We start from the raw sequence: 22,369 nt of genomic DNA, 5'->3' as shown, positions 1-22,369 counted from the left end.
ATGGATGAGCCACTGCTCTGTAAACGCTCAGCATCAGAGGATGGATGCTGCAGAGCGACGGTTTGTCCCCAGGTAACAAGGCTGACAGCACCTCCCCCCACCCCTCCACCCGTGACTAATTACAAGTAAATGCCCCCCCCCCCCCCCCCCCCCAGGTCACACAGAGGCGCTGATGTGCTCACAATAACCAAGACCTTTGCTGGTCGTCATGAGGTTTAGGTTTCATTCATTCCTGTTAAATCCATATCGGCTGTGACCCGATCAGGATATAGACCTTTGATTCTTGAGGCAAGCTCAGTGGCCTTGTGGTAGAGTGTCCACCCTGTGACTGGAAGTTCAAATCTAGGCCGAGTCGTACCAAAGACTCCCAATGCCTCAGCCTTAAGGGGTTGGATTGGGGGGGGTTTAAACCACCAAATGGTTCCTGAGCGCGGCGGGTCTGCAGCTCAACGCTCTCCCACCTAGGTGTGTGACAGATGATGGGACTTTAACTTTTAACTTAACTTTAACAAATCTGACATCCCACAGGTTCAGATTCACCAAATTATTAGCTTTGATTCCAAAACTGTATTTGAAATGTAAATGACTGTTTTTGAACACAAACAGAGAGGAGGCCATGTTTTGTTTTGTTTTTTTCTAAAGATTATTTTGTCTTTTATTTCTTTGTCTCTACTTTGGGTGTGGATGCCATCTTCCCCAGTTTCATTTTCCAAGTCGGCTCTCTGTTGAGAGAGGTGAGAGAAGTTTGAGTTTTTGACAACGACTCGCTCTTCTGCTGTCAAAAAATGTTCTAAATCTGGCATGTCCAAAGTCCGGCCAGTGGACCAAATGCGTCCCGCAGGTTCCTGTCATCACTAAACATTGATGAGAGCGCTTTCCAAAGCTGCGTTCACCATAAACACCATTTGCTAGTTTTTTCTAAGATGTTTGACAAGCATTTGCATTCAAATGCCTCTCTGTCGTCACACGTCTGATTCGCTGCTGGACGCTTGTTCGAGAGTTTACAATGAATGGAAGACACGGACGCCGTTTAGAGATCAGGTTGATTCATTTTAAAGAGCTCCACAAAAGCATCGGTAAAACACGCTTCCATGTCCACGCCACACGTGCTGCTGCCAGATCTACGCCGAACACTGAAAGTCAGATGTTTTCAAGCAGACGGCAGAGGAGTGCCGTGTGTTCAGCTGACTGGTTCCTGCTCAAAGCTTCGCTGCAGAGTTCTAGGCTAGCGGAAGACGATTTAGGGAACGGTTGATCAAACTAGTTGATCAGAGAGTCGCATATGTCTAAACGAGAAGAAATAAAAGCACGAATAATTGTCGAGATAAAACACTTTTTCATTTTGTCGGGTTCCTCAGACCATAAAAGCCTCTTTTGAGGGACGTATCACACAACACCCAGAGGTTTCTGAGACTCAAATGAACTAATGCAAAACTGAGGCCTGGTCTGACCGAAGGAAGGAAATGGATTTTCTGCGGCAAAAATCAACGTCTCCGTCTGCTGGGTGTTTAAGTGTAAAAGTTTATTCCACAGCCGTGTTTTAACCAAACAGATTTTGGTAGTTTGTGCATTTCAAATGCTTTGAAATGTGGCTGAACTGAGAAATAAGTCTCCCAAGAGGAATCTTAGAGAAGATGAATAAAACAGGGACACAAGTAAAGAACCCTGTGGAACGCCACATTTCTATTGCAGAGATTAAGGAGCCAAAGGCAACATTAAAAGTTCTATGGTACGACATAAACCAGATCAGAACGGACCCAGAGATGGTCAATGTGAAGATGTCCAGTTAAAAAGCTGTAATCCACAGTGTCAAAAGCAAATTTCAAGTCTAAAAGCCGAGTCAGCAGCCATGATGAGCACATCATTAGAAACTGTCTCAGTACAAAGACTGGCGGCCGGTCGGTCGGTTGGCACTCGCACATTCTCAGAATTGGTCCATCTAGGCCTCCGTCCCGCTCCTCTGCGGTGAGCAGCAGAGACGCTTGGATGCTGTCCAGCAGCTCTCGTCTGCTCGCCGTTCTTCTCCGTTTGGATTGTGAGGTGTCCAGAAGGCTTTAAACACGGATGGATGAGCGGGGTTGTCACACGGCTACGCTCTCATCGCCACATCCTGTCCTCCCCTCATCCGGCTGTCGACGCCTCACATTTCCCACATCTTCATTTTCTCCTAACGATTCTTTCTCAGCGTCTTCCTAAAACTCCTGTTCTCATCAGATTTTTGCCCTTCAGGATAAAAAAAAAAAACCTCCTTGTTTCCGTTTCAGCCTCCGTCCTCGTTCTCCCAAACGGAACCGACCACATTTCCAGTTTGATTGTAGCCAGAACTGAAGCTCTCTGGAGCGTGACTGAAGCCCTGAATCAATAACCCCATTTCTGCTGCCAAATGGCCAAAACCAACATTCCAGCGATGGAAGAACAGCTTGATGAGAAAAACGTCTGCAGCGTTGATCTGTGTCTCATTCCGCCTCATATTCACAGGTTAGTCCTCAGTTACAGCCCTTTATACTGCTGATGTGCAGTATGAAGCACATCTCGGGGGTGCAGTGGTTGGCACCTTCACCTCACAGCCAAAAGATATTAACAGCGAGGAGGCCAGGTTGTGTTTTTTTGTCTATTATTTCTTTGCGTCTCACATCCAAAAGACCCCTGGTTCAAATCCCAGCTGGGTCCTTTCTGCGTGGAGTTTCCACGTTCTCCACCATGGTTGGTTGTTTCCGTGTGGGCCTGCGATGGACGGCGGCTGGGATAGGCTCCAGCATCCCTGTGAACTTGAGTGATGCAGGTTTAGAGGACGGAAAGGAGCGCCTCCTGCTGGAGGTTCTGCAGGGTTACGCCCCATTTTTTTATGTCTAGGGGACCTAGAAGAGCAGAACGTGTTTTTGCCTTGACTTAAGTTAATAACAAAACCAAAAGATTGTGTCCATACAAAAATAACACATTTATTTACAAATGAATAAACACAAAACAATAACTTAAGTTATTGTAAACAAACAAAGCTGCAGCTACAACAAATCTCACTATTTCTTCTTCTCCGGTCGTTTTTGGTATTTTAGAGAGTTCTGCGTGTGTCAGAATGATTTACTCTGATGGAAACGTTTGTTATGATCAGAGGAAGTTTTTCTGGGCCCACAGTTCCATTCTGATCTGATCTTCGATCCGATCAAAGACCTTTTGCACATGGGCTGCTGGTGAGATGACGTCCCGGTTGTTCATCAGGACTTTTTCACTCTGCGTTTGCGGACTCATCAGTCCAAACGGAGGGACTTCCGATATCCTCCAAAACGGTTCGAATGCTCATCAATCACAGCTGCTTCCCCATTTTGTAAATGTTCAAACATACCTGCAGACGGGCGGCGAGGAAGTGACGGCAGCTTCAGGAAGATCCCATCATCGGGACAAATGCATCATCAATGACTTTATTATCGAGAACAGTTTAGAGTCCAATTTGAAATAATGATGGAGATGTTATTTTTTAGTGTTTTTATGTTTTAGGTTGGAATTTTCGTTGCCAATAACCTGGAAGACGTTTTATTTTCTTTTTTTACGGTGAATCAGCCTCCGCTCCGGTGATGTGAGCCTGGAGGACGAACCCAGAGATCTTCATCCTCAAACTGACCTCAGCAGGAGCCTCAGTCTGCAGCATGGATCCATTCTCATTTGTGTCCCATGATGCTTCACTCTGCCTTTGATCCTTTTCTCTAATCAGATCAATCCTTCATCTCCAGCCTTGTTTTCTGGTTTATTTTCGGTCTTTCCAGTTTTCTCAGCAGATCTCCAGCCGCCCTTCTGCTGCGTCCTGAAGCTGCCAGAAGCATTTATCTCTGTTTCCTTTCTCCTCTCAGCATGCAAGGGGCAGCGATTGTGAAAAGAAAGCTGCATGTGGGGATAAAACGGGAAGCTGGACGGCATCTTCAAGCTGATTTCATTTAAAAGCAGAGAGACTGGAGGAAAGTGTTGTTTTTTGTTAGCATGAAGACAAACATAAAAAAATGACCCACAACTGTTTAAAGAAATGAAGCCAATAAGAAGCTAATGAGGATTAATCCGGCCATTCAGGGTTAATAATCTTAACCATAGAGACTTTTATAATATGATCTGCTGGTTTTATTCTTGTATATGTCGTGTCTGACTCCGCCCACTCACCTGTACCTGTCCTCATAGAGTACGAACAGGTGTCTGTCCTCAGTGGCGATGTATTTAGTGCTGTAGCTGTCACCGACCTCAGTTTAGTTTTGTTCAGAAATGCAATTTTAATCTTTATTTTCTTTCTATGTGTCCCCCATCATGAGAAAGTTGCTACAAGAACACGTTAAAAACACCAAAAACAGCTTTAAGAACACAACGGTTGAGCTCTTATTCACAGCTTTCAGTGAAGTTGTAAAATGATGCGGTTTAAATACACAGTCTCTGTTTGGGCTCGTTTTTCTAACAAATCTTGGATAATTGGTCGTAATTGGATTGGAAAATAAAAAGATAAAGAAATACACACATTTTTAAATGTATACATCAATAAACATGGTGACATTACAAGTACTCTTAATCACAAATTGACATATTTTTGTATCCATTAAATATTAAGTTTGAACTTGATTGTTTGAAAAATAGTAGGAGGAAGTGAACTCCCAGAATTCCTGGCTTATTATGTTTATGTTTTATTTTTATATGGAAGCATTTCTGCTGCATAATTAAAAATAAAAGTCAATATCAATGCGTTTTCATTTTCACAATGAAGCTGCGTTTGTTGACTAAAAAATAAAATGAAAAGCCATCCGCCAAACGCCTTTTTTTCTATTTTACCCCGCCTCCCTCCTGCAACTGCTGGCTGGAATTGAATTATGCTAAACTTTTTGCGCAGTGGATGTGAAAACGGAAATGCAATCCCCTCTTTGCATTTTCGCTTTAATTGTGTCACAGAATGAGCGGTGTTGAAGTAGAAAATAAAAAAGCATTTTGGAGGATTGCATTTTACTTTATTTTTGAGTCATTTGATGCAGTTACATTGTGAAAATGAAAAAGCATTTCTGTTAATCCATTTTTATTGTTAAATTGGACATTCCTAATTGAATTTTGCTACACATTGTCTTTAGAACTTTTTGAAAATGAAATGTCAAGTATTTTCTTTATCATTTTAATTAAGTGTCTTACAAAAAAAAGTCATTTAATAAGCTTATGGTGTGGATTATAGGACACATTCAAATGCACTGTTTTTAAAATCAGGTTTATTGAAATTATGGGAACTAGTGAAACTTAAAAAAAAACCTTATCGTGTTTAAAGCCAGAAATGACCTGCACTAGTTAGTTTGAAGGCATAAGTGTGCGTGTGTGAACATTATTTGTATTGTGTGCATGTTGACATGTGGACATTTTTTGAGCCAACAGGTGTGTTTATAACATTTGAGTGTGTGTGTGGACAGGCCCCGCCCCTTCAAACTTGTATTACATCTGAACCTCACTGTAATCAGTATAACCATCCAAAAACTTGCTGCTTTATGCTGCCCCCCCCCCCCCCCATGATCACCCTCCTACCCCCCCACTCTCTAATATCCCTCTCTCTTCTTCCCTTCTTTCCTTTTCCGTCCGGTCCAACACAAAAGATTTTCAAATGATTAAAATGAATAAAGTTTGGCCTCTATTCCAAAAGGGGTTTATTCAAATATACCTCTGGTTTGTCAGAAGATTAATAACCCCTGTTGTTAAAGTAAAATATGTCCAACACAAGAGGCCCTCAGCTCTCATCTGTCTGCCCAGCTGTTGGACAGGACAAGTTAAAAAAAAAAGAAAGAAATAACCTGCACAGCGACGGAGATGGGAGTTAGGATTTAAGAAATCAGCTGAACTTCAAAAAGCAGAGCATTCGCACCACAAAAGAGAAAATGTGCTCATCAATATGAGGTGTGGATTTATGGACTAAATGAAGGTTCAGAGAAAAAGTTTACATGCATTCAAAAAAACCTACAAGATCTCACTGATGGAACTGAACAAGGCCAGAAATGATCAATAAATGCAAACTGTCACTTCTGCACAGGTGCTATGCAGACAAATTTGATCTTGTACAATTCATTAAGGGCCCAAAGAGAATTACCACCTCAAGCAGCACTCAGATTTAATTTTTAGCAACCGTCCAGAAAGAATAACTAAGACCTCTCTGACCATAATCTTCTCCTTTTAGTGAGAAAGTTATCAAGGAAAAGATTCAATTTTTCTGCCAGAGAGAATGACTTCATTGGGATTCCAAAAAACATAAGAGGATTTTAAGAATGCTGTTGACCAAACTGACTGGAATGGGAAGTTAAAGAGAACTGATTGTGAATTATTGACAAATACACTTGAAGAAACAATTAAAAGCTTCAGTTCAAGAATCAAATTCAAACAAAATAAAAACCTGCTACCTTGGATGAACACTGACGTTCTACAATTAATGAAAGAAAGGGACCGAGCACTGAAAAATACAATCAAAATAAATCTCATTGTCTGAGATGTCAATTCACAACATTAAGAAAACAAAGTGGTAAAAAGCATACGGAAGGCCAAAGCAGATTTTTTCTTGACAGTAATTGAAAATGCTAAAGAGGATTCCAAAATAACTTGCAGCCAATTTAAAAAAGATTTAAGGATTGGATTGAAGGTTTAGAAATAAAGGTAAATGGACATATTTATAAAGATCCGGTGCCTTCAATAGATTTTTCAGTGAATCGGTTTCCTTAATTGCCAGTCATTTCAAATCTATGATTTGCATGTTTGTCCTATAAATACGACAGAGCCTATATTTAGCTTAAAGACTGACACTGAAACTGAAGTCTCACAAACAATCAGGTCACTTAAGTGAAGCAGAACAAAATACACATTTGGTATGGATACTTTTGTGCTCAAAGAACTCAGCTCAACTTTAACATCTCCCTTAACCGTTATTCTCAATGAAACGCTTCTCAGACTATGTGACTAGGCGCATTAATCAGTTCGTCTCAGGGAGCCCAAGGTGTGTAAATGAAAACAAGACAGCGATGAAAGTAAAATGCAATCGATTGTATTAACAGAAAATAGACATTTAAACAATACAAAAAACCAACAACAACAAAAGGAACCGGGATATGGGTCTGAGTCCTATTGAGTGGTTTCCAAAAGTCTATTGGTTGGGATGTAGTTGAGGTTTGCTGCAGCTGAGGAGTTGTTATTGAGGGTGGAAGTATCAGGATCTCAGATTTGGGTAGCTCGCCATCAAGTTGTAGATCAAAGCATACATAACAAAAACCTGACCGATGAGCAGGTCTCTTTGGGTTTAATGAAATGGAAAATTTGAGGTTTCCAAATATGTCTCAAGAAGGTGTTTTAGGCGTCCTGGTGTGGCCGCAGCAGCAGCAGCAGCAGCGGCGGCGGCGGCGGCAGCGGCAGCGGCAGCGGCAGCGGCAGCAGCAGCAGCAGCAGCAGCAGCAGCAGCAGCAGCAGCAGCAGCAGCAGCAGCAGCAGCAGCAGCAGCAGAGCAGGAAGCAGGAAGTAGGAAGAAGCAAGCAGGAAGTGCACCCACTGACCTGGAGCTTATATACACAATTACCCTTTCAAAATAAAGGCGGGGCCAGGTGTTCCCACTTAGTCTGATGGCCAGGGGCTACATCAATCAATTCATCTCTGAATCATTATTTCCCAGTGCATGGAAGTCATCAGCGGTGATTCCAATCCACAAAAATGGAGACTCCGTGTTACTTTCAAATTACAGACCAATCAGTATCATACCTACAGTGTCCAAGATGGCAGAAAAAGAACGATTTCAACACCTGCCTGGGGACTACAGATGCAAAATAGCCTTTGGGCTAATACTGACGCATTGCAGCCATGCCTTTAATGTGCACTGTCTCTGTTAAATAAACGAATAAATAAATAAATGTAATGTAAATGTATAACATGTACAAAACTGTAAAGAGAAATACGGGATTAGACAAGATTTCTCTTCAACCCCCTCCTTTTCAAGCACACCGTCTTGTTATGTCTCTCTATTTTAAACTCTTCTGTTTATTTTTATTTGTTTTTGAAATAAAAAAATTGAAGTGACAGGATGAGCTGTGTTGATGAAGAAAAAGAAAAAGCAGTTTGGCTTTTTCATTTTTTTGTCAACAAACGCAGCTTCGTTGTGAAAATGAAAAAGCATTTCTGGTATTAACTTTTATTTTTAATTATGCAGCAGAAATGCTTCCATAGTTTTATAGCCATAAAACAATTGTGGAGCCAAAGCAGAGCTCATTCAGTCTGTGTTTTGTCAGAAACCTGCTGTGAGGAAGCATCAGTGACGGCCAGTGAAGGTCACACCCCCAGTACCTACATTCTGTGCATTTTCCATGTATGACATTTCAGTCTTTCATGATCCATGCTTGACATTCCTCATTCTTAAGTTGTTTCTTGCGTTTGTCATTCGTCGCCGTGCGCAGATGTTTGTCGAGGGTTTCGGCCGACGGGTCTTTAAGTGAATTCAGTTTAAAAAAAATTTACGCAGTTTATCGTATTTCACGTGGTCATCGCACACAACTGTGCGTGATTTTTGCAAGATGCATATACAACTTTGTGTCTTTCCACGACCGTTCCACGTATGTCTAACTGAGTTTTCACGCATGAACCACCGACTATAACTGTTATTGTCATGGTGCCTCTGTCAGCCCCTCCCCCGCCTGCTCTGCTCTGGACGCGACCAGCTGTTCCCACTCACCTCATCATCTCTGCAGCCTTCTTAAGGAGCTTCTGGACCTTCACTCGACGCTAGTTCGTTGTTCCTCCTATGGTGCATGGCCTGGTCTTATCCCATGCTCATGTATATTGCCACGGTTTGCCTACTCATTGTGCTAGTGATGGGACGATGATACCTCAAGGAGTGTATTGACACACTAAACAAACTGTGTCGGCACTGTATTGATACTGTGTTGGTCACCCAATAGTGACCCCTGCAGTAGTTATGAAATCATTGCAGGTAAAGATTGTTCGTGTAAATGCTAAAACTGAGTTGGTATGTAAAATATAGCAAACTAGAGTAAAAATTCCAAATTACAATTGTTTTACTTTTTATGTGCACATTTGTCAACTTAACTGTTAAATCATATGAAATAAAAGACAAAAAAGTGATTAGTTCATGAATTTTTATTGAGGAACAAAAGTTTTTGGAGTCTCTTTGCTCCAAGGCGATTTCTCCTCTTACACACCAGCTCCCCAGCCTTGGAAAATACTCTTTTGCATGGAACAGACGATGATGGTGAGCAGAGAGTTTTAAGTGCAAGTTGATGAAGATGTGGGTATATTTCCTGGTTCAATTTCCAATATTGCAAAGGATCTTGGTTTCTGGGTGTGTTTGTTTCTGCCAGGTAGCGTTGGACTTCAATAATTGAGTCAACTGTTGCGTTCCTCGTCTTCTGGGTCTCTGCAACCTCCAGATCTAATGTTTTCCAGAGAATGTGCCCTAAAAAAATAGTTAATCATTACTTTATTATCACATGATAATAAACAGGTGATACAGGAGCTCCCTGAATCCCTCATTTTCAACAAAGCTGAGTGGCTGACAGTCTTTGATGATCATATTGACCACTGCCTCATCCACTGCTTGCTTGTTAGGAACTGCAGCCCAAAAGGAACTATTTTGTCAAAAGCTTAATAAAAGGACTGTAATTTTACAAACAATATCAAATAGACATAAGACGACATGGTGGTGTAGTGGTTAGCACTGTTGCATCACAGCAAGAGGGTTGGAGGTTCGATACAGGCCTGGAGCCTGTCTGTTTGCATGCATGTTTAGCACAATTTTTAGAGAGAATTTCAACATACCTGGGGTACTCTCACGAGTATCTGCAAATTCTTCATTGCCATGCCGAGCTCTATAATGCCTCAGCATTGATGAAGTGCTGTTATTGATGTAAGATAGCTCTGTGGAGCAGAGCCGACACTTCACCTGCAATAACATAAAAAGTTGATTTATCTGAAAGCAATTCAAACCTCTTACAAGAACATTGCATTAAAAAAATAGACACCCTATCTCATGATTATGAGATCAGGATCTCATAATTACATGATAACATGAATAAAGCAACTGTAAGGCTTTTTAACTGACTTTCATATGTATCACAGGTCATTCACTTGATAAACTGATAAAGTGAGTGCAATGCGCCACCGTAAAAAATAGTATATAAAGGAGAAAAAGATTTACCTTGTTTGGCGTCACGAGATCAAAATTATTCCACACCGGAGGAAACTTCCTAGGAAGATCTATGATCAAGCAGAACTCCATTCGACAAACCCACGACATGTTGATACAGTTTGTTTCCTTATAAACACACTTTGGCGCGGCACATCCAAACGATACAGTTCCTGTATCGGTCACGTGATTCTTTCTTAAAGCAATACACGCACCGATACGAGGTTTCACTCTTGAGCTCTCGGCACTGTGCTGATGCACCAGTGTCGCTCGTCCCATCACTACATTGTGCTTCTGGCTCAGCCTCAGGGAAAATCTCTCCGGATACTCACCTGGTCGCTGTCCTCTGGTCTCCCGTGTATTCACCCTTGGAAGTCCGCTGCAAGAAACCTCCAGCCAGTAGCCGCGCCTCCGCCTGGAAAGAATCATCTCTCACTTACCTCTCCATTAAATCTCCCAAACTTACCTCGTTGTCTGAGTCTCCTTCCGAGTTTCAGCATTTGGGTCACTCTGAACTTTCGCCCGATCATAACAGTTATAGCTCGTTCAAATTATGTAACTGATGCACAAATCACTAATGAACTGCATGTAAACAGCGCAATAATCACACACGGTTCATGTTCTACTAGACTTACAAGTTCTTTGCGTGGTTTATTCTAACTTCTGTGGTTTTAACGTGCTTCATTCATGAAACATCTGGAAAATGTAACGGAAAGACCACAACTTTTCTCCCTTTTTCCTCGTGTTTTACATGTGCAAGCTGTATGTAGCGGCTGTGGAACACGACCTTCGTCCAGAACGCTGCTGCTGGACTGAAACCAGGACTTCAGTCCGTCCTCGGGTCTTTTCATGGCTTCCTGTTTAAAACATCTCTGCTTGTGTTCAACTCTTTCTTTAGCACCAAAGTACGTCTCGGACATGTTGGTGCCACCATCTGGACCCGTCTGGAACCGTCTGGAACCGTCTGGGCCTCTCGTCAGGGACAGACCTCAGAGTCTGGACTAAACTGATGAAATGATTTCTTTTCTCCGGTTCGTCTGTGGTGAACAGACTCGTTCTGGCTCTTCTTTCTGCTTCTTCTCTGACTGACGTGATGCGGCTCCCGCCTCAAACACCTGCTCCTCTGTCTGTTTGTGCGTCGGTGCTTTTGTGTCTGCAAATCACCGGCTCTTCTCGTTGCGTTTGCTATTTTGGGGTTTGTGTTTTCGTGTGTTGGGACCTGCTGCTGCGGTGAGATAGTGCGCGCTGACATTTCAGTCGAGCTGACACCTTTTGTTGTGCGTTTGTGTCCCTTGAAGTGTGTCAGCTGGGCTGTTGTGTGTGTTAGCATCCAGCCAGTGTGGATTCCTGCTGGCAACGAATAGAACCAATATAAACAATAAAAAACTAAATTTTCCACAAACAAACCAAACACACACAAAAAAAAACGTACTGTGGCTCAGGATCATTTCAACTCGGTTTCTCCTAATAAGACAATAAGACAAAATACTTCTACCAATATTCAACGGCAAGAAGCCATTAGAGTAGTGGAGATATTTATTAGATTATTGTTATTATTATTTAATTTAAAAAGAAAATATTAGTATTATTATTTTTTAAAATAATTTATTATTTTTTTATTTTATTATTATTATTATTTTTTTTGGCTCTCCATTTATTTACTTTTTAGGAGGGGGGGCGGTGTGCTAGTCCCTTAGGGAAGTCAGGGCATGAATGGTGGGGCTGGACCTCGGGGTTGGCACCGGGCCCCTTCCTCTCGACTGTCTCTGCAGCTGGCTTGCCACCTCCTGACTGCCTGGCCCCCCTGGGAGGGGGGGCGCCTACCGTGGCCGGCTGGGGGGCCGGTCGCTCGGGGGGAGCCTTCTTACCCCGGTTGTGCCCATCCGCCTGCTCTTCCCCGCTCCCACCCAAACAAATATTGCACACAGGCCCACAGGGCTCCGGGAACTGGATAGGTGGGTCATGCTGGGGGGGCTCACTGGGGGCATCCTTCTCTGGGGTTGCGTCGGCGCCCGCCCTCCATCCCACTTTTACTCGCATGTTAGACACCCTGATACATTTAGGGCCTTGTGGGGATGTTCTGGTGGAGGGGGGTACGGTGAAACATCCGTGCTCATCTTTCACTGCGCCCCCCTCCCTAATTTTAACTTCCACTTTAGACCCACACAGACCTCCTGTTCTACCTGCAGCACACACACAGTTCACCCACACCCCCATACATTGGTGGGGTCGGGGAGGGGCGGCCGGTCTTCACCCGTCTGGACCTCTCAGGGCAGCCAGGCTTGTGGGTTTCCTGTCGGCTGTGGTGGTGGTCGGGCGGCACTTGGTGGTCGATCGGCCGAAGGGGTTACTGCGTGATGACGGGGGGTGGGGGGCAAGCAGAAGACTGTGAGTGTGTGTGCGAGAGTGCATGGGTGGGACGGACCTGGGGGCTGGGTCACAGGGATCCTCTGGGGCTCTCCCTCCATATCTCAGAGTGGGGACGGCATTAGGGGGGGAACGGGAGGAGGGTCTGGATAATATGGCGGGTGAGGAGGGTTGTAGAGGGTAGAGTAGGGGGGGGGGGGGGGGGGGGGGCTGTGGTTGCACGGCGATCTCTGGGTTGCTTGGGTCGGATGCTGGGGCTGGCTCGCGGAGACGGGGCGCTGGCTGGGTGGTGGGGGGGCTCATGGGTCCTCGGGGCCCTGGCTTTGTCCTTGGCCCTTGTCTTGGTGTCCGGCGCCCGGTGGCCCCCATGGGTGGCGCCTGGTACGACCAAGCACGCCTGTCCTGTGGCCTGGGGGCCCAGACACCGGGTTCGCCTATGCCTCCCGGTGCTGGAGGGGCCCCTGTAGGGGGGCCTCCTCTGCGCCTGGCTGGGTGGGTGGGTGCCCCCCCCCCCCCCCCCCACGCTCGGGCTGCATGGGTGCCATCGCTGGGGGTGCTCCTGGCCTGGGGGTCTCCCCACCCCTCTCCTGGACTGGGTGGTCGGGCTGAGGGGATCTGGTTCCCCTTATGAACACACGGTTCACGTCGGCAGCATGCATGTAGCTCCACCCCCACGTGCACACTGCCACACCGCTCCCTATCTGCTTCATCCCCCCTCCTAACCCACAGTGTATTGATGGACAGATGTCTTCCGCTCATCTTGGTGTCAGACTTTCACCTTTGATGTAATATTTGTCTTTCCAGCAGATCTGGTTTAATTGTTACAGCTTAAAATAATAACGTATTCAAATTAGTGCTTGTATCCGCCCCTTTCTCCATCTCTCTTCCTTTTATTCTTTTCCACTCCCCCCCCCCCCTCACATTCTTCCCCTCTCCCTCCCCACACACACTAAATGTAACAAATAAATAAAAAATAATAAAGTAACAAAAAGGGGTTTATACAAATATACACTCTGGGTTTTTTACGTTGTTTTATTATCATCGTTAACAACATTGTTTTGTTTTACGTTTTTTCATTATTTCCATATAGACCTTTTTCGCAAAAACCGGAAGTACGTCATCAACGTGTAAACCTAGTTCCGGTTTGTGCTTCGCTTGCGGAGGAATGGCAGAGCCTAGAGTGTTTTCGAAGAGTCTGAGTTGTGTTCCGAAGTTCACCAGCACCGATGTGATGAAAAGTGTGAAGATGCATTCGTCCACTAAAGGAAACAAATTGGACAAGGGATATAAATTCGTCCACGAAGAGTTTATCCAGAATTACCAAGGTAAGCTTCAGCTAGCTTAGCCATAGCCGCATCACGGTAACTCTGTGTGTTTACGTCAACTGTAAATCCTGGTGTTATTAATTTGTAATATAAGGCATAACACATCGCAGTGAATATGTTGTGTGTATGTTTAAGTGAAAAGGCATGAGATTAACATAACACCCAAAAATTTGGTGAAGCTGTAAATAAGAAATGTTAAGTTGCCCAAATGCGTCTTCATTCTTCTTGCTGCGGTTGCGGCACTTTCTTCACTTACTAGTATTATTTTTCTGAAAGTATGGTGAGCAGAAGTCCTCTTTTCCTGGACATGTCCTCTCTTTTGATACTTATATAATAAAATAACATTGAACATAGATGAAATGTAATTATATTTGCTTCATGTATGCAGCTCTGAACACCAATTACTCTCGATGAAATATCTCACAAACTCACTTCACTCCTCTTTTTTACTAACTCAAATCTAGTCACCCTACTGACAGTTATAGTTTCATGTCATTCTGAACATTGATGTAGCAACATAAGTATGTCCTAATTTTAACCTATTTAATTTATTGTGTCTAGATATCACTGGATGCAGAAAGTGCCAACCTGAAAGCTTTCTCCTGCAGTTGTGCGGCTGGTAAAGGATTTTGCAATCACATAGCTGCCATCCTGTTCCAGACCGCACATTATTCACAGCTGGGTCTGCAGGCTGCTCCACCCCCCTGGCCTGCACGAGTGGCTTGCAAAGATGGCACAGATCAAGAGCACAGGTGGGTTTGTGATCAAATTGTCATTAGGATTTAAGAACCGATGTGTATCCATAACAACTGTAAATTATTATAAAAACACCCCCAGTAGTGACTACAGACTGTAATTGCTTTCTGCCTTTTACTTATAAGGGAATCCATCCTGAACCGGTTAGTGAGCTGGTGGTGCAAAAGCCCAAAACAGTTGGCAGGGACGGTCAGAGGTCCACACTGTACAAGGCATATACAGGTGATTAACTTTTTGTTGCTTTGTGAGCAAGTTAAGTTTGTTTTTTTTCTAATCTTATGACTAACCAAATTATGGTTACAGCAGATATAATGAATTAAATTTAAATGTAGTTATGCACTTATCAAATCAAATCAAATCAAACTTTATTTATAAAATAGCGCTTCTCATGCACTTTATTGCAGCTCGAAGCGCTTTAACACTAAAAACAGTAAACACACAACATTACAATAAAAACCCCAACCCACCCTTCACCCTTCCCACTCCCCTCCATTAAAGCACATGACCCATGGCTCCCACGTACAATGAAATATGACTATGTAACTGTAAACGAATAAATAAATAAATAAATAAACAAACAAACAAGCATGGCTTGGCTCTGCTGTGAGGAAACAGTATCTGGAAATCCTTTCATACCAGGAGCCAGCCCGGCCACCGGAACATCGCCACAGCGCCCACCCAGACCGGGACAACACCGGGGTCCCCCTCACACCCAAAAGCTGTAAAATTAGACCCCAGCCGCCCCAGCAAGGGCAACAACTGCAGCAACAACCGCTGACCAAGCCGGCAATCCCTGGAGGAAAAGATCCCCTCAAGAAACACTGGGGCTAAAATCATAAGATGCTAAAATTAAAAACATAAAAAAGAAGAAAAAAAAATACATAAAATTGAGAATAAGATGCATAAAATTAAAATAAATACATAAAATAGCATATATTAAAACTAATAGAATAAATTAGCAGTTAAAATCAACTAAAAGCTAAATTAAAAAGGTGAGTCTTGAGCCTCTTCTTACAAACCTCTACTGTCTCTGCGGCCCTGAGTCTCTCCGGAAGGCCGTTCCACAGGCCAGGACCATAATGGCAGAACGAAGCCTCACCATAAGTTTTGGTCCTCACCTTGGGAACAACTAAGAGGCCAGCACCGGAGGACCTCAGGGTCCGCGAGGGCTCATATTTTAAAAGAATATCATTTAAATAAGAAGGCCCAAGACCATAAAAACATTTATAAACCATTAAAAGAACTTTAAAATCAATCCTGAAACGCACAGGGAGCCAATGCAGCGATTTTAAAACCGGTGTAATGTGTTCCCGCCCTCTGGTCCTCGTCAGAACTCGTGCGGCTGAGTTCTGTAGAAGTTGTAAGTTTGAAAGAGACTTTTTGGGTAAACCAGAGAGCAGGGCATTACAATAATCTAAACGACTGAAAATAAAAGCATGCATTAGCACTTCTGTGCTGGCAAGAGAGAGGAACGGGCGGACTCTGGCAATGTTTTTGAGATGATAAAATCCTGTCTTAACGACATTTTTAATGTGTGGGATAAAATTTAGCTCAGAGTCAAAAAGTACGCCCAGGTTTCTCACACATGGAGAAGGTTTAAAATTATGAAGATGTGGTAAAATCATCTCTCTCTTGTCTTCAGAACCGATGATTAAAACTTCAGTTTTGTCCTGGTTGACAGTTTATGTCTAACTTTTGTGTGTTGTGTTTCTCTTGTGTAGGACCACAGCCAGATCCATATCTGATGGCATCTGGAAGCAGATTATGCCAGGTGCAGCCCCAACCTCTCATGGCTGTGTTGGATGGGTTTCTGAGATGGAATGAAAGAGAACTTGGATATATATTGTGGCAAATGCATGAATGCATACCTTAAATTACACTTATCTTGTCTTTAACAATCAGTTCAGCCTTCTGTCTTACTGTTGATCTGTAATGTTATTTTTTATTGTAAATGTTTGATGTTATTTGCATACCAAAAAATTAAATGAGGCACAATTTTGACCAAAATTGTTTTATTTGTTCATCTAATTTTTTGTGTAGTCAGTCACATTTCAACAGAAAAATATTACGAATATAACATTTATATTTAATTAGATTTTAAGAATATGTGGAAACACTAAATTTTTCCATACTATTTGAACATTATACATTATTTACATACCAAACATTAATTCACTCTTCAAAACAAAAAAGTCCTTGATAATTTGCCAAAACACGGCGGTTAAGCCAGATCTGATTCACACCGCCCATCAGTGTGAGCGGCACAGAGAGTTCCTGATGTGGAAGGACTTTATCCTACCGATCACTCTTTCCACCATAATTCTGAGGCGGGTGATGGCTTGGATTTGTTCATTTTCCTCCTTGCTGAATTGAGCTGAAAGCTTAAAAGGTGGAATGATGATCTTAGATCCAATGTCAGTTAGGAGGTCTTGAACGAGGAACTTTTGTCCGCCATGACATCGTCTCCTGGGTCCAGCAAAGGAACTTGGCTTCTAAGTCATGGATGTAATCCAAAGCCTCATCCAGAGCACATGTGAAGATAAAGAAATTAAAAATCAGTCTTAATATATTTATGCTACCTTTCAACACAACACAGTAATCATGTTTTGAAAAGTATGTGAAGTATTTAATTACAAATACATTTAATTTATTTTTGTTAAGGAAATTACAAAATGACAAAATGCTCAAAAGTGATTAAATACATGTAATTAAAATAGGTGAGAGCATGAACATCTTTTATTATAAATATTAATTTTTTCAGGTAGAAATGCATTTATCCAATAACGGTACACATAGTTGACTAACGTTAACCAAACACATTATGAACAACCTTACCTGTGTCACGTAGTCCTGATCCATCTTTACTGCCTTAGCTTAGCCACCGTATGCTAGTATCTTCACAGCTTAGCTGCATAGACTGACGTCTGAGGTTCTGTCATATACTGACTCCCTTCTCAAAGGAGCAGTAAAGTTTTTCCAAGGGAAAATACTCCGGACGACACCACTCTTCAGGCGACGAACGACGCAGCCGCACCCCATCCGGAGCGAAGTTAGTAAGTGCCGGCAGCAGAGGGTGCTACCTGTGTTTACATTAAAACTATGCCCTTCATCTCTTCGCATCGCCTATATCCATTTGGGTTTCAGGTTTGGATCCACAGGAAAATAATGAAATGAAAGGTAAGGCTGTTTTTGGTAGGAAGACGAACAGCCTGGAACGCAACAGAGACTGCAACTCTTCGACTCTGCCATTCTTCATATCTGCTGCTACGCTAACAGGAAGTTGTTTTACACGTCATTGACGTATTTCCGGTCAAAAAATGCGGAAGTGTGAAAAAGGTCTATTGAAGTGTTGCAAGGAGCTTAGTTAAAGCAGATGATATACGTCCAGTCCGCCACCAGATGTCGCTGTTCTGTGTTTCAAAGCCCTGAATGGTTGGTTCATTTTTCCAGCACAATTACATGAACCACAAGGGAAGCTTCATGGGGCTTCTATTTCCATCCCTAGCTGCAAATATAAAGAAATGATCTTACAAATTAAAAACAAAAACAAAACGTTACAAATAAAAAAAAAAACACATTGGAAGTGGATTATCAGGGATTGTTTTTGCCGATGCACCGCTGTGAGAAGGAGGAGAAAAAGGAACAGAAGTAAATTTGTGCGAGGATTGTGGTTTTTCTGGTCCTGTTGTGTTCTGTGTGGTTCTCCTGTCACAGTCACTGATGATCCTCCACAGCTGTCTGCATTTCAGCTGACGACCCTCAGGGTTTTACTTCTCAGTTTGGACTCAGCTGGTCTCCTGTTTGGTCTGGTTTTGGTTGTTTCTGCCAGGTTTTAATTGATTTATCAAACCTTTAAGTTTCTCCTTAACCCCGGATCCGACACAGATCCGTTTGTTCTGCCGGCTCTAACCGTCCGCCACACCTCTGGTCCACTCCTTAGGTAAAGTCTCATCTTCTCGTAACAGAACCGCTCACAGAAACAGACTCACTCTTCTGGTTATGGTTTGTCTGAAACAGCTGGGATTTACTGAAACTGGTTTATTTCAAGCAATAAAAGCAAAAATGATGTAAAAAAAAAAAAAAGACAAACAAAAATACACCAATATCAAACTTGTATAGTTGGTGTACCACAGGATTTTGAATTGGGACATGTTATGTTTTAAATGCTTTTATTGCCAAAAATCAGTCAGAAATGCATTTAATATTTCTTTTAATGTTAATAACACACATTTCTGTTTGTATAGTGTATGTAGAGATTTTAAAAAATTGTGTAATGTTACTTTATTTTATGTTCACCTTGAATTTTTTTTGCATATTTTTCCTTCCTTTCCACCTTAATGCTGGATCTCTGGAATTGTGACGATGGAATTTCCTCACAGATCAATTTCTTTAACCTTCTCTTAACCCAAAAGAACCCAGACACACTTTTTTTCCCTTAAAAAATTAAAATATTTGGATTTTTCCACCACAGAATCTATTTCTGATGTTTAACACTGATGTCACCACGAGTTCTTTTGGTTTGGATCATCAAGTAATGTTACAGCATTCTTTTAGGAAATAAAAGCAAAAACAAACTTTTAAGAGAAGGCTGCAGGAGGACAAATGTTCCCCGGTACCATCTTGGCTCTAGAAATGACTCACTCGTTTTTTTTTTTGGCAAAAATGGCTTTAAAGTCTGCAGGGTGGCAGTTCCATCAGAAAGACGGCGGAGCAGGTGGAGGCACTCCGCTGAAAAGATGGCTGACCTGCCCTACGTCTGGAGCTAACGGGGATTTTCTGATAAAGAGGAATGGAAGTCCTCGGTCTGTTTGTGTCCTCGTCTGATGGACAGCCGGGTGGTGATGATGGTTACTCTGCCCCCCCAACACCCCGTGATGGCAGCCATTTTGCCTTGGCGCGATTTAAGGATTTAAGGATGGGCGGAGGATGTGGGGCAGTCACAGGGGGGGGGGGGGGGGGAGTTTTCCTCTCTGCTGTTTCTTTTTCAGTTGAGGTTTTGAATCCTGTTTTTTGCGTTGAGGTTGGCAGACGTTTGTGGTGTCGGTGCAGCTCGAAGCGAGCTCGTTTTTCACCGTCTGATGTTGTGACGTGTAATTAAAAAAAAACGGCAACAGAATGAAATGAAATTTGCCAGAGCCCGCTCGTCCGTAGGATTATTTTCCCTCGAGTTTTGCATCATTTGTCTTCAAAGTTCGCTGTAGTTTGATGAATTTCTGCAGCCAAGTGTAAAGTCTGTGTGTTCCTGTTAGACAGACACCAATAAACGTGTATTTATAGATTCCTCAGACAGGAGATGGCAGCTAAACGCACTAAACTCGTCAATGTGGCTCATTACAAACACAAAACCATAAAAGAACAACACAACGTCCGATGATTGGAACCATCAGAAAAGCACAGACACACAAACGGATTAAACCCACAAAAGTCCGAGTGGTCTCCACTTTTCCTGTGAATCTTCTTTCTGTTTACATGTTTACTTTTCCTGAATTTATAGAAGAAAAAAAACGTGTCCTTTATTGAAAAGTCGACTCATTTATTTAAGTGCTTCTCAGTCATCGGCCATCGTTTATGTGCAGCACTCTAATTGTTTGTGTAATCCTATTCCCTCTGGCGTGCATGTGTGTACCGCTGTGTGTTTGTGTGCGTTTTATGCACTCTATGTGTGCAGTCGAGGGCTTTTCAAGCAACACATGACTTATTTTCCCCAGCAGGCGCAGGTCAGTGACCTCAGAGCGCTGTGATTTATGCCACAGCCTGGGGTCTCCTTCTTCATCTAAGGGTAGTTTGGAAAAGCCGCTCGTCTTCCTCCTTTAGTGCTTCTTCCTCCTGGTTGTTACTGAGAGATGCAGAAGTTTTCTTCAGGTTCGTCCAGAGAGCGTTTTGTTAAATCGCGTTCAGACCTCAGCTCATCCAAGGATTAAATAACTAATGACTTCTTGTTGCCAAAGTTTCTCTCCTCAAGAGAAGCAACTGGGAAAACTTCCTGTTTGAAGCTGATCTAAAATGGGAAAGTGGCGCCAAGTTACCACTAGGTGGCTTCTTTCTCTCCAAGGGAGAATGGTCCAAATAAAGAAGTGCAGAGTCATAAAAAGTTTTCTCTCCTGTCTGATCAGAGGGGAGAGTTATTATCATTATCTATTCCAGTGTTCCCTTGTTTATTGTGACAGTCATAAAAATAACTCACAGCAGGTGAAATCTGCAGAATAGATGTTTTAAGGCTGTAAAACTCCTCACTACACACTTTCGCCACTTTTCTCAGACAGACCAGAACATTTTCGCACTTTTCTCTCGTGTTTCAACTCTCAAAGTTCAAACCTTTGTGGAATACAGCAAAAAAAAAATAAATAACTGCACTGGAAATATCAGTGGAATAGTGAGACGGTGAAAGGTGAACTGCAAACTGATAAGGAAACACTGTTCAAAATGCTGAAGGATGACTTTGTCTGTAGCTTCCTATAAACCGGAAGACAACAAACGTCTATTTCTTGATACGTTTGAGGCTTTTTTCTCACATTTTAACATTGAATTTGTCAACGGGACTCAGTTTTGTTTTGTTTTTTCTGGAAAAGAAACTGTTAAATAACCAAATGTAAATGAATCTCTGTGTGACTTAAATTGGGATGACAGCCTATCTTCTGGAAGCTGTTTTTTTCCGCCTCTTAGAGCATTTTTTGGGGAAAGCTTCAGGTTTGGTTTTTGTCTCACTTGCAAACCTAAACTCCAGTTTTAAGGCAAAACCAACAAAAACCCCAACTGACGTCAGGACAAACATAAGGAAACTGTCAACATGCCAAATTCCAGGAGATATTTGGAAAACATGAAAAGAAAAAGGGCTTAGATCCCCCCCCCCCCCCCCCAAAAAAAATCCTGTGTCTCTGACACAAAAATGTAGCTTTTTAACAAATTTGCCTAAACTTAAACTCAAAGTACTTAATTTCACATTGTAAGATCTACTTAATAGAATAAAATACTTTCAAGGTGTTTGTGATGTAATTAAGCAGGTAAATGAACGGTTTTGGTCTTGTTTGATCAAAAAAAGCAGATTTACTTTCATGCTTTTGCTATTTGTCGCATTTTGGACCAAAAGTAGGATTTATCAGTTTCTTTTATAAAAAAGTTTTACATTACATTTTTTAGATTTAGACCCCTGAGACACTTATTTCAGTTTGAGTCTGACTCTTTTTATTTTATTTTAATAAAAATTTGTTATTGTTTGAACTAAACTGATTATTTCTTGGAGAAGAGGATCTGTTTTTTTAACTTTAAATTCCAAAACACGTCACCTCTTCTCTTTACTGCAACAACTCATGTCATAGTTTATTGGTATTTCTGTCAGATTCTTCTGCATCGACACTTTAGTTTCTCCTGACATTTAGTCATTTTCATATTTATCTTCTATATCCTTTTAAATTAAAGTTTATTTTCTGTCCTGTTTATCCTCCACAAACCATCAGTCATGACAGACTAAAGAGGAAAGCTGTAAAGATGTCAGCGACTGACAGAAAAGGGAAAGCGGTCAGCGGGAATCCATAACAGATCCAGGAGGGACAGATGAGGTCAAAGGTCTGGAGAGGAGGAAGAGGAGCAGCGGATCTGCAGGACACTATGGGGAATTTCATGTCTTCATCCTCCTGATTAATGTTGTTTCTTGCTGCTTGATCAGCAGAAGGTCTGAAAGGTGGAGTCGTCAAGTGATCTGATCTCAGGCTGAGACCGTAAACATAAAGACAAATATGTATGATTTTATGAATAGTCAAAC

The 22,369-nt window shown here is 42.3% G+C and overlaps 1 protein-coding gene and 1 long non-coding RNA gene across 2 annotated transcripts in view; one reads left to right on the top strand and one right to left on the bottom strand.

Moving 5' to 3' along the window:
* Positions 1 to 9,102: 9,102 nt before the first annotated feature.
* On the bottom strand, positions 9,103 to 9,893 carry LOC110016178. The gene is made up of 2 exons (XR_002874485.1): positions 9,796 to 9,893; positions 9,103 to 9,588 (listed from the first exon to the last, which is right to left on the bottom strand). It is a non-coding gene; the product is annotated as an uncharacterized LOC110016178 (long non-coding RNA).
* An 8,508-nt stretch (positions 9,894 to 18,401) lies between these two features.
* Positions 18,402 to 22,369, top strand: part of LOC101158622 (sodium/calcium exchanger 2) — a 138,787-nt gene continuing 134,819 nt past the window's right edge. The window contains exon 1 of the mRNA XM_020708015.2: positions 18,402 to 18,550. The gene's annotated coding sequence lies outside the window, so the exon portion shown is untranslated. The remainder of the gene's footprint in view (positions 18,551 to 22,369) is intronic.

Source organism: Oryzias latipes, chromosome 13, assembly GCF_002234675.1.
Source record: "Oryzias latipes chromosome 13, ASM223467v1".
NCBI classification, from domain to species: domain Eukaryota; kingdom Metazoa; phylum Chordata; class Actinopteri; order Beloniformes; family Adrianichthyidae; genus Oryzias; species Oryzias latipes.
Note: the sequence above shows the minus strand (reverse complement) of the source record. Positions and strands in the feature narration are given on the sequence as shown.